Below are 10,888 nucleotides of genomic sequence, written 5' to 3'. Positions count from 1 at the left end.
AGGAACATGGTGTCTTATCTGAGATAACCCTGAAGTCAGATGTCACCTCCTGATCCAACTGTGGCACAAGACTATATGACATGTTTGCATTCTGCACCAACCCAAACTCTGGAATGCATTTTCAAGTTCCCATAAAAAGGATCCACAGATACACAAATAAGAGAGAGCAATGGCTGCTTTTCCAGAGATCGTGGGGGAGTGACTTAAGTGGTAGTCACCTTGCTCACCTACAGCCTAAAACTCCCCATTGCATTCCTATCCTCTACAGCCATCTCTTGAAACACCACCTTGCAAATCCTTGTCATTTGTACCATGGAAAGGAAAAGGAAATTGACATAAAATTTTAAAGATGCACAAATAAAAGAAAAGAAAAGCAATTAAATCCATTTGCTAAAATCTGTTGCTAGAACTGAAGCCTACTCACATTCTAAGAAATCTCATTCTGTTTCATTTTTAATTAGTTCTTTCTCATAGTTCAGCAAAGCAGGCACTACTACAGGCAATAAACCAGTGCCTCTCAAACAGGTAACTACTGTCTCTCTGGGAGAACAAAGGAAAGCTGAGCACAGACTTTGGAATTTTAATTGACAATGATAGTACAGATCAAGGAAGTGGAAGCCAGAGCTACAAAAACATTCCTTAGCAAAACCTATCTGCAGGGACACATCCTGAAAACTTTTCCGAACTTCTTAAGAAAAGGAACTCTGAACTGAAGTCAATTGAAGTAAAGCCTTTTATGACTGCCTGCTGAAACGCTGCTGGAAAAGAATTACTGAGGTTGTGAAAGATGCCTCTGGGGAGCTCAGGAAACTATCCAATTGTTCCACTTGCCAAACTCCTGGGTGCTGATTTCCTGGGATGTGAGTCATTTAATGCTCAAAAATAGGCTCTGTGGCTAAAACAACGAAGGCCAGGAGCAGCCCAGCCCTGTATGACTGACTCATCAAAGAGTAAGCCTGGCTTCTGGGTTTCATTCTTCTTCTGCCCCATTGTTCCTGAATTTCATTGCATAAGCCCCAGACCCCTGTTCTGACCAAGGCAGCTTCCCCAGCCTGAGGCCCTGTCTGTAACCCGTCCAGCAGCCCAGCCCTCTGCTCTTGCACTTCTAGCTTGTGCTCTTTGCTGCTCTTCTCTTCTCCACTCTACCTGGAGCCTAGTGGCAGGCATCCCAAAATATTGGCAGACATCTGTTGTGTAGTTGTCCTGTCTCTGTTTGGACTGTCTATCAGGGCTCCAGTTCTTTCTTGTTTATCTATGGGGCCCATGGATTGCCTGAACCACCATCTGTTTGCTGCCACACCCTTTAGATATTGCTGTGTCCTCCATGTCAGGTGAAATTATTTGTGAAGCCTCTGCAATATAATGGTTAAGATGGTGATCATTTGGCAATATATACGATTATCGAATCTTTATGTTTAATATCTAAAACTAATATGATGTTATATGTCAATTATATCTCAATTTTTTAAAATTTCAAAAAGAGAAGGAAAAAAACCTTAAGGAAATTAAAAAAAAAAAAAAAAAGGATATGTGGCTTTGGGAACAGAGAGCCCTGGGATTAAATCTAGATTTGCAACTTCTGAGTAACCTTGAGTTCCTGGTTGAAACTGAGTTTCAGTTCCTGCATTTTGAAGTGGGGACAGGAACAGTTCCTTATGGCCTGGTGTGAATCAACCTATAATACAATACATAATACTGTGCTTGGCACATAATTAGCAAACAGTGAATGAATGATTTCGGAAATAGTAACAACAAAAATCTGTGGTCATCCTAACTTTGTCTCCTAAGCGCAACAGGTAGGCTCTGGCTTTTCATTGTCTTCTCCCCAGTTCCACCCTAGCACAAGGCCACCCCTGCCTGACCCCTGCCTGAGCGGCTCCTGAGAGAACACTGTGGACCTCCTGTTAGAGCAGATCATTATTGTTACAGCCGCAGAAGGCAGTAGAGTGGTTTGGCTGCAATGAAAATATACTCCCACCGGGGACTTTGGGAAGATTTTTAAGTTATTCTCATTTTGGTTAAAAAAAAGGAGGAAAGAAAAAGAAAAAAATATGTGTCTTCTGGTTTGGAGTCCCCTGAGAACAGAGGATTGGATCCTATTTATCTTTTTGTCTAAAATGGATATTTATTTGTTTCTCTACTGCCTGACATAGAGTAGGCAGCCTGACATATATACACAATTTTTAAGCTGTCACGGGAAAAAAAATGAGAACAAACTTAGATTGAATTTATTCAAAGTCATGTATTCAACATCCTAATGGCATTAAGAGTCCCACACTAAATTCTACATTGCCTGCGAATAATAAGAGAAAACAGTGTTTATTTAGCAAAGGGCAGAGAACAGAATAACAAAGTTAATTCCTCACAGCTGGAGAACTGTTTCTGGCCTGTGGCTGCATGAGGTTGGAGGAGAGCAAGATAGGGGAGCATTTGTGTTGCTATTGGCATTGACACTGTACATGTGTGTAATAGGGACTCTCTTGTATCTATGACATACGGCAAAAGAGAGGAAAGATAATAAGGTGGATAAGGAGAGAAGAAGTCGATGTTCTCTGGTATAAGTTGGCTGTGAACTTGAGATTTGCTAAGTGAAAAGCATCAATATATATGTTTGCCTTTACGGCATTCTCTTCCTTCTCCAAGATCTAGAGGCCTCTTTGACATTGGTTTTCTCAAGGACAGACACTTATTCTTCTCCTGAAATAGTGCTAAACAGAGAGGGAAACTAGCCCATATAGGGGCCCAGATCATAGAGGGAGGGATCGAGGGTGGGGTAGGGCATTATGTCACTCAACTGGCCAGAAAAGTTCCACTTTCTCATGGAAACCTCCCATGAAGAACAAAGCACAGAATCAAGCACATCTTGTGACAGAAACCACTGTAAAAAAAAAGGGACGTCAAATATTGAACCAGCGATTCAGAGATTTCTGGATATCACAGATCAATTAAATTTCTTTTTAAAATAATTATTTATTGCAAAATAAAGTAAAAAAAAAAAAAAACACACACAATAGCAATCCAAAACAAGGGGCGCCTGGGTGGCTCAGTCGTTAAGTGTCAGCCTTTGGCTCAGGTCATGATCCCAGGGTCCTGGTATCGAGCCCCGCATCGGGCTCCCTGCTCCACGGAAAGCCTGCTTCTCCCTCTCCCATTCCCCCTGCTTGTGCTCTCTCTCTCGCTGTGTCTCTCTCCGTCAAATAAATAAAATCTTTAAAAAAAAAAAAATCCAAAACAAAAAAAATCACCCATGATTTTCAGGAAACTTCTCATCATTTTATCCATACACCATGATACAGTTTCCATGTTGGCAGTCATATCATAAATGCAATTTGTGTTCCATTTTCCTTAATGTTATGCCATAATAATATTTAATTTTTTCTTTTGTCTTTTTGTTCTTTCCTCCCTAATCTCTTGAAACAATCAGCATACACAGTAGCCTTAAAAAAAAGTAACCATTGGGAGACTAATACAGGGTTGCCATTTTTTATATAAAAACTTTAATAAAAATTGTAATCTACTTTCTTTTTTAATTTATTTATTTGAGAGAGAGAGAGAGAGAGAGCATGTGCATGGCGGTGGGCGGGGCAGAGGGAGAGGAAGATAGAATCTCAAGCAGACTCCCTGCTGAGGAGGGAGCCCAATGCAGGGCTTGATACCATATCCCTGAGATCAAGACCTGAGCAGAAATCAAGAGTCAGATGCCTAACTGACTAAGCCACCCAGGCACCCCTAATCTACTTTCATAATTACTTAATAACATGAAATGATAGTTGTAATCATATACTGTTTTTAGTACTAAGTGGTTCTTATTTTTTCCCAAAAGTCTCATCTGAACCAAGTAGTAGCATTTAAGAACCACTCACGAAGACCAGTGATCTTTAAATGTTATTCTAAGGAAGGCTAGGAAGTTCTTGGTGTTGCCTGAGCAGCTTGAAAGCAGGCACAAGTCAGAACCTCCTACTCCTTCTTCAGTTCAGAGACACTTCTCTTTTATTTCTTATATTGGGCAACAGTAAGATTTCCTGGCTCCTCCACTGGATACCTGTTTGAACTTGGGCAAGTTTTAAATTTCTCTGGCTCATCTCCCCTTCCTTATTAGTTATGTTAGGATTCTATTTATCCATTTAATAGAATTTTTGCAGGGATTATGAGTTCATGGATAATATGTGCTTAGAATATTCATGGTATGGCATATAATAATAACACAGAATAAGCTCAAGATTTATTAATACATTTAAAAAATATAAAACACTGGTGGCTACAGTCCTTATGCTCAATGCAGAAATTGCCTTTATAGGCATCCTAAGAGGTATTCATGCAGCTTCTTCTTGGATCTGTTGAGTGAGAAGGCCATTATTAATGGGGAATGCTATTAAAACTTTTTATCAAGCTTAGATTTACCCCATATTATTTACCCCCTCATCTGTCCTAAATATAGCCCTTGAAGTCACAGAGAAAAAGTGCAATTGAGAACTCTTTCAGTATTTTTAAGATAGTTCTTTATACTTCCTGAGTTTACTAATATTAGTTGAAGAAAACCTTGGACCATGTCCTATACTAAATGCTTTACATCATGATCTTATTTAATTCATAAAACAATCCTAGTAATAAATTTATGTGAATATAAATTAGGGTATTTTATAGTATTTACCTTGGTAAATCTAGCACTTAATTTATTTCTAGGGCATGATCAGAGCTCAGAAAAAGAAAAAAAGAGAGAGAATTAAGTTAATGAATGAATCTGCTTTTTTCCCACTTAAGAAAAAATTCAGTGAAGACAGACATGCAGTCCAACACTAGTAGGAAATGGCAGAGTTATGATTGGCAAGAGCTCTGTTTGACCCTAGAGCTCAAGTTCTTAAACATTGCTGCACCTGTTTGACCCTAGAGCTCAAGTTCTTAAATATTGCTGCTCTATGCTCCCTAGGCAGTATCATAATCCCTATCCCCAGAGCAGCCCATTGGGACAGATTCTGGCTGTTTTTATTTATTCACAGAGAGATAAATGTGAGTTCTCTGCTGCACAGCCTTTCCAGGCCAAGGGCACTATGCCATTGGTGTTGTAGAGAATGCCTGCTAGTTTGTGAACTCCAAAGACAAGAGGAGCTGCCAGTGACCCTTTCACAGAGCCATAGAATGGCTCCTTGAAGTTGTTGTTTTGCATAGTTGAGTCCTTGTAGCATTTATCAAATGGCATACATAAAGAACGTTTTATTTTGTTAAATTATTTCCTAATATTTGGTACTAAAAGAAGTGCAAAAGCTGCCCTTCCCTTGGACAATGGCTGTGCAGTTGATGGTATCACTAGCTAAGTATGCCCCCAATACTGAATGCAGTGGAGGTCTCTAGCTCTTGGTCCATCAAACTCTACTTGGTTTCTAAAGATTAGTCCTATTTGGAGACAAAGCTATCATAGACAAAGCATAGGAACAGCCCAGCTTCTGCACCATTGGATTCTTAAGATATCCACATGGACCCTCATTCTCGGTTTGAGGATACCTGTGACCTTCCCCTTAGGAAACGTGAATAAGTAGCTTCCAGTTGAGAACAGGTATATTCCCAATAGATATTCAGCTAACTCTCCCATGAGCTTTACTTATACAATAAAATCTGGGGCTCCCAAGAAAGCCATACATCACTGTAGAGCATGGATTATTGCATAAGACTTGCCAACCAAGACCAGTGAATAGATTCCTCTGCTCTGTGTCCAGTCTGGAAACAGATCTGGCAGACTTTCAGTTGATGAGAACTCTGGGTAAAGGGCTAAGACAGCTGGTGCTGATAGCCATACTGATCACTGCATCAGACTCACATGAAAATGACTCTATTGCAAAAAAAAAAAAAAAAGAGTACTGAACCAAGGAATCTGTCTTTAAAATTTATTTTAAACATTTACTAGTCCTGAGATCTTGGACAAGTTATTAACTTCACTAAGACCCTGTTTCCTCCTCTATAAAATAAAGAAGATGGTAATACCCATCTCAGACATATATGTGAATCAAATAACATAGTATATATGAAAGCACTATGAACTGTTTATGCGCCATCAAAATGTAAATTAGCATTAATTTAGGTTATATTATGTAATCCTTCTGCACAGACACTTTTCCCATGATTCATTGAATCTTTTAAACCTGTTCTAGGGCACTGCTCTGAGAAGCAGCCATGTCTTAATAGAGATGACACATCTGGCTAGGATACAAGGCAAGCCTCAATGAGCTAGGATGATAATATCAGGTCACTTCTCTTGACTACACCTTACTGCCCTTGGCTGCTTTTAGCAGCATGGGAGCAATAGCTCCTTATGATCCTAGAAACGGTGCCCAGGAAATTCTGAGATTTTTTCATCTTATAGATAAGCAAGTCTGTCTTTGTTTTAATGCATTTTTCTCTCCATTGAGAAACCATTGAATCACATAATCTCAGAGTTGGAGTGGCCATAAAGCTCATCTAACCCAAATGTAAGAAAGCTTCCTGTGAGATCTCTGAGAAGCAATCATCTTCTAGCTTCTGCTTTGATGCGAAAACTCTCTTGTCAAAAAGATAGTCCATTCTTGACCTATTTGAGTCAATAGAATATTCTTAAGTCATTGGGTAGAAATCAACATTGACTCAACTTGTCATTTATGATGACACAAGATTTAAAGAATATAAAAATATATAATTTGTCCGTTCCATATTTATGGAGTACTGAATATGGCCTCACATCATTTAATAAACAAATTCTCATTATTATGATCCCCTTCCCAGTCTCAGGCCCTTTTTCTTGTACTCCATTCTCACTCCAGGAAAGCAATCATAGCATCACCACTCTTGCTGAGTGAGTCTAAACTGATCACTAGTTTGATTTGAAGCCTTGATGGGAACTCCACATCAGCTGGCACAGATGAAGAACCAAAACAAAAATCAGATCTTTCCCCCCCAGGATTAGTTTTGATTAAAGAGAATGGTCATTTCACAACATGTGGTAGAGAATTACTACTCTTATGTAATCTCAAAATTGGGACAAATTTTTCTATCTCAAAATTAAAAGCTCTTCCATACATCTTTTAATATGTAAAAGATGTGATATAGAATCATCAGAGATAAAGCTGACATAACAATTTTGTTATGTACCTGAGTATTTATCCTATTAAGTGTCAAAGCTGGTTTTATTTTAAGAATTTTAGATTCAAACCATTATTAAATGGAGTTAATGGAGCATAATGTCCAAGTGCATTGACGTCAGAGTCAGAATTCTGTTAGTTCCCAGCTTTGTTGCTGTGTGACTAGGACACATCACTTTAATTTTCTGGATTTTCTGGACCTGTCTACTCATTTATACAATGAGAATAATTATAACACCTACCTCATTGAATTGCTATGAGCATAAATGCTATAATTTTTGCAAAGGGCTATAAATAACCCTTTGTACATAGTAAGAATTCTAGGACATTTAGCTAGTATGATTATAAAATGCCATGTTTCTTTACTTATTCATCAGGGGATGAAGAATGTGATCTAGCCTTTTCATTTTGATTCAGGATGAAAATTATTAATATTCTTTAGAGACTTCTCATACATGGTAATAAAAATTTTCAACTAATGGGCAGGCAGTGTAAGTGACACTCTAAATTCTCTTTGAGGCTATGCTTCATAAGTGAAAGAGAATAATAAATTAGCAAAGAAGTGAAGAAGATGTACTTTGAAGTCACAGACTGGGGTTCCAGTAATAGGCTTATCAATTACTAGCTATATGGTCTTGGAAAATGTACTTAACGTTTTTCTGTTTTGGTTTCCTTCTTTAAAGGAAATGTTAATAGAGTCTACCTCAAAAGACGGCAAGAGTTAAAAGGTAAACCACATTCAGCGTTCTCAGAGTGTTCCAGGCAAGTAGGCAGGAGTTCCATACAGCTCAACTACTGCCATTTTTGCCTTCCTATTAAGTATGTAGGCTGATATGACACAAAAGGGGTGACAGAAGAGTGTGAGATGAATAGGTGAGCCTGTCTTGTGAAATAAATAGGATTTTCTGAGTAAACAGTGAGAGGCAGTGGAATATGTGATGTAGGCATCAAAATATATTACCCTAACTTAGATGCAGTGAAAAGTTCACTGGACATGAAGCAAGAAGTATTTGGCTGAGAGGAGAGGATGGAGTGTGGGTGGTCTCTAAGGCTACAGAGGTGCTCCAGGGTAGCGAAGACCAATCTGTGCAGTGTTAGGCCACTTAGCCTCCATCTTGCAGGGACTAACACAGCATCACAAGTAGGCAGTATCTAAGCAGATCTGTGCTTCAAAAAAATCACTTTCCAAGCAAGAATGCCAGAAGGAGTAAAAGTAATTACAGCACATATGTAAAGACCTTTCTATCTGCCAGCTACTATTCTAAGTGCTTTGTGTATATAAACTCACTTAATATTATTAACAACTATATGAAGTAGGTACTTCTACTCCCATTTTGTAGATGGAAAGGGCATTGGATTGAGAGTCAAAAGATGGATTAAGGACTGACTATGCCATGGACTTTGGGCCAGTTACCTCAGCTTTTGGAGTCAGAAGTCCTCATCAATTGGCAAAAATGCAGATAGAAGTAACTGCGCTTCATTGAATTGAAGGGAGGGTCCTGTCAGAACATATGTGATAGGAAACAGTGTGGTAGTAAGGGCACTGTCACTCATGTCAAAGAGTGCTGGCCTCAAATCCACCTCAGCTTATGATCATAAACCAGCCACTCGTCATCTCAGAATGGCTACCACATTTTTAAAATGGGAATAATAGCCAGGCCCATGTATAATATTTGGGGGCTCAGGGCAAGAATCTCCTTTTGCATAGGCTTAAATATGGTACCAATAATACTTACTTTTGAAGACTAATACAATGAGATATCACATCACACCTGTCAAAATGGCTAAAATCAACAACAGAAGAAACAACAGGTGTTGGCGAGGATGTGGAGAAAAGGAAACCCTCTTACACTGTTGGTGGGAATGTAAACTGGTGCAGCCACTCTTCCTAAACAGTATGGAGGTTCTTCAAAAAGTTAAAAATAGAACTACCCTACTACCCAGCAATGGCACTACTAAGTATTTACCCAGAGGATACAAAAATACAGATTTGAAGGGATACATGCACCCCATTAATAGCAGCAGCATCTACAATAGCCAACTATGGAAACAGCCCAAGTATCCATTGCCTGATGAATGGATAAAGAAGATATGGTATATATATATGTAATGGAATATTATTCAGCCATTAAAAAGAATGAAATCTTGCCATTTGCAACAACATGGATGGAGCTAGAGAGTATTATGCTAAACAAAACAAGTCAGTCAGAGAAAGACAAATACCATATGATTTCACCCATATATGGAATTTAAGAAACAAAGCACAGGAGCAAAGAGAAAAACAAAAGAGAGAGAGAGAAAAAACCAAGAAACAGACTCTTAACTATAGAGAACAAACGGATGGTCACCTGAGGGGAGGTAAGTAGGCCGATGGGTGAATGGGGATGAGGGGGGGGTAGGTGATGGGGAGGAAGGAGGGCACTTGCTGTGATGAGCACCAAGTGATGCAGGGAAGTGTTGAATCACCATATTGTGTACCTGAAACTAATATTACACTATATGTTAACTAACTGGAATTTAAAAACCTAAAAAAAAAACTATTAATCCTTAATAGATGGCATATAGAGGGGAAGTACCCAGAACATGTAACAATGTTAAAATGTTAAATTATATAAATGCTATTGTAGCTGCTCCGGCTGTTGTTGTTGTTGTTATATTGTTATTAGAATGTGCTTGGAAAATCACTAGTAGTTGTAGGAACATGGGTAGGATTTTGGTAATCCCACCTCCTTTTGCGCCTATAAAACATTGAAAGGCCTTGTCATCAATTATTATATCAAGAAGAACCTACATTTGTCAGGCTGTGAGTTTAAATAAGCTCTTCTGGGCTTAAGTATTTCAAAATCCATGCCAGCAGCCTAGGGGGTATTCCTGAGGGGTTTGAGGTCTTATATCTCAGTTTCCACTTTCTCGTTCTAAACTTTCTTTTCCTAAGTGAAGCCTTCTCTCAGCTCAGCAAATATTTCTAGCATGCTTTTACCATCTTAAATCACTAAGAGACAATTTAGTAATCAAGATGCATTCTCTTGCTTGAATACGATGCAAGTACAGGAGGCCTGGCTAGCAATGCTAGATCATCTGTCTTGATTCCATCCCACTGTCCTTGGTCATTTCAGCCCCACAAGCACAGCACTTGCCTCTTGTCCTTTGTCCTTGCCTTTGCCTCTGGATCTCCCTTTCTCTGGGGTTCTTGCCCTTGCCCCAGACAACAGCAGCCCCCAGGACTGTCTTCTGCCCAGAGGATTCTGAGATATTGTCTCCTCACAGATGGGTGGATATATTTTTCTCCTGAAAGACTTTGTGACAACACATTTCGGAAATGATAGAGTCACAGAATCTCAGATCTTGGAAAAGATTAAAGGTCTTATCTTTCAACTTTCAGTTCAGAGAGGAATCTTATTCCGTATCCCTGAAAGATTGTCATTCGACTCTGGCTTCTGTTTGGATAGCCCTGAAGATGAGAAAGTCAGGCCTCCATAAGACAGCCTTTTCCATCGTTTGACACATTGAACACTTAGAAAATTGTTTGCTCACAATCTCTTAATCACCACTTATTCAGGCATTGTGTGCCTGGTGCTGGGTTGGGGGCAATGATGAGTAAGATTATTGTTGTCCTCAGTGAACTCTTTATGTTGAGCCAAAAAGCTACATAATACAGTGGTTAAGTTGGTGAGCTCTGGAAACTGTTTTCTCAGGTTTAAACTCAGCCAATAATACTAAGAAAATTTCAGCTATAAGATTCCACATGCCCAGGTTCTAGTGTAAAACATGGTGACTATGGT

This window comes from Eumetopias jubatus, unplaced genomic scaffold (assembly GCF_037043125.1).
Source record: "Eumetopias jubatus isolate StellerSeaLion01/CBP00866 unplaced genomic scaffold, mEumJub1_p1.0 scaffold_5, whole genome shotgun sequence".
NCBI lineage: Eukaryota > Metazoa > Chordata > Mammalia > Carnivora > Otariidae > Eumetopias > Eumetopias jubatus.
This window is presented reverse-complemented; position numbering follows the sequence as displayed.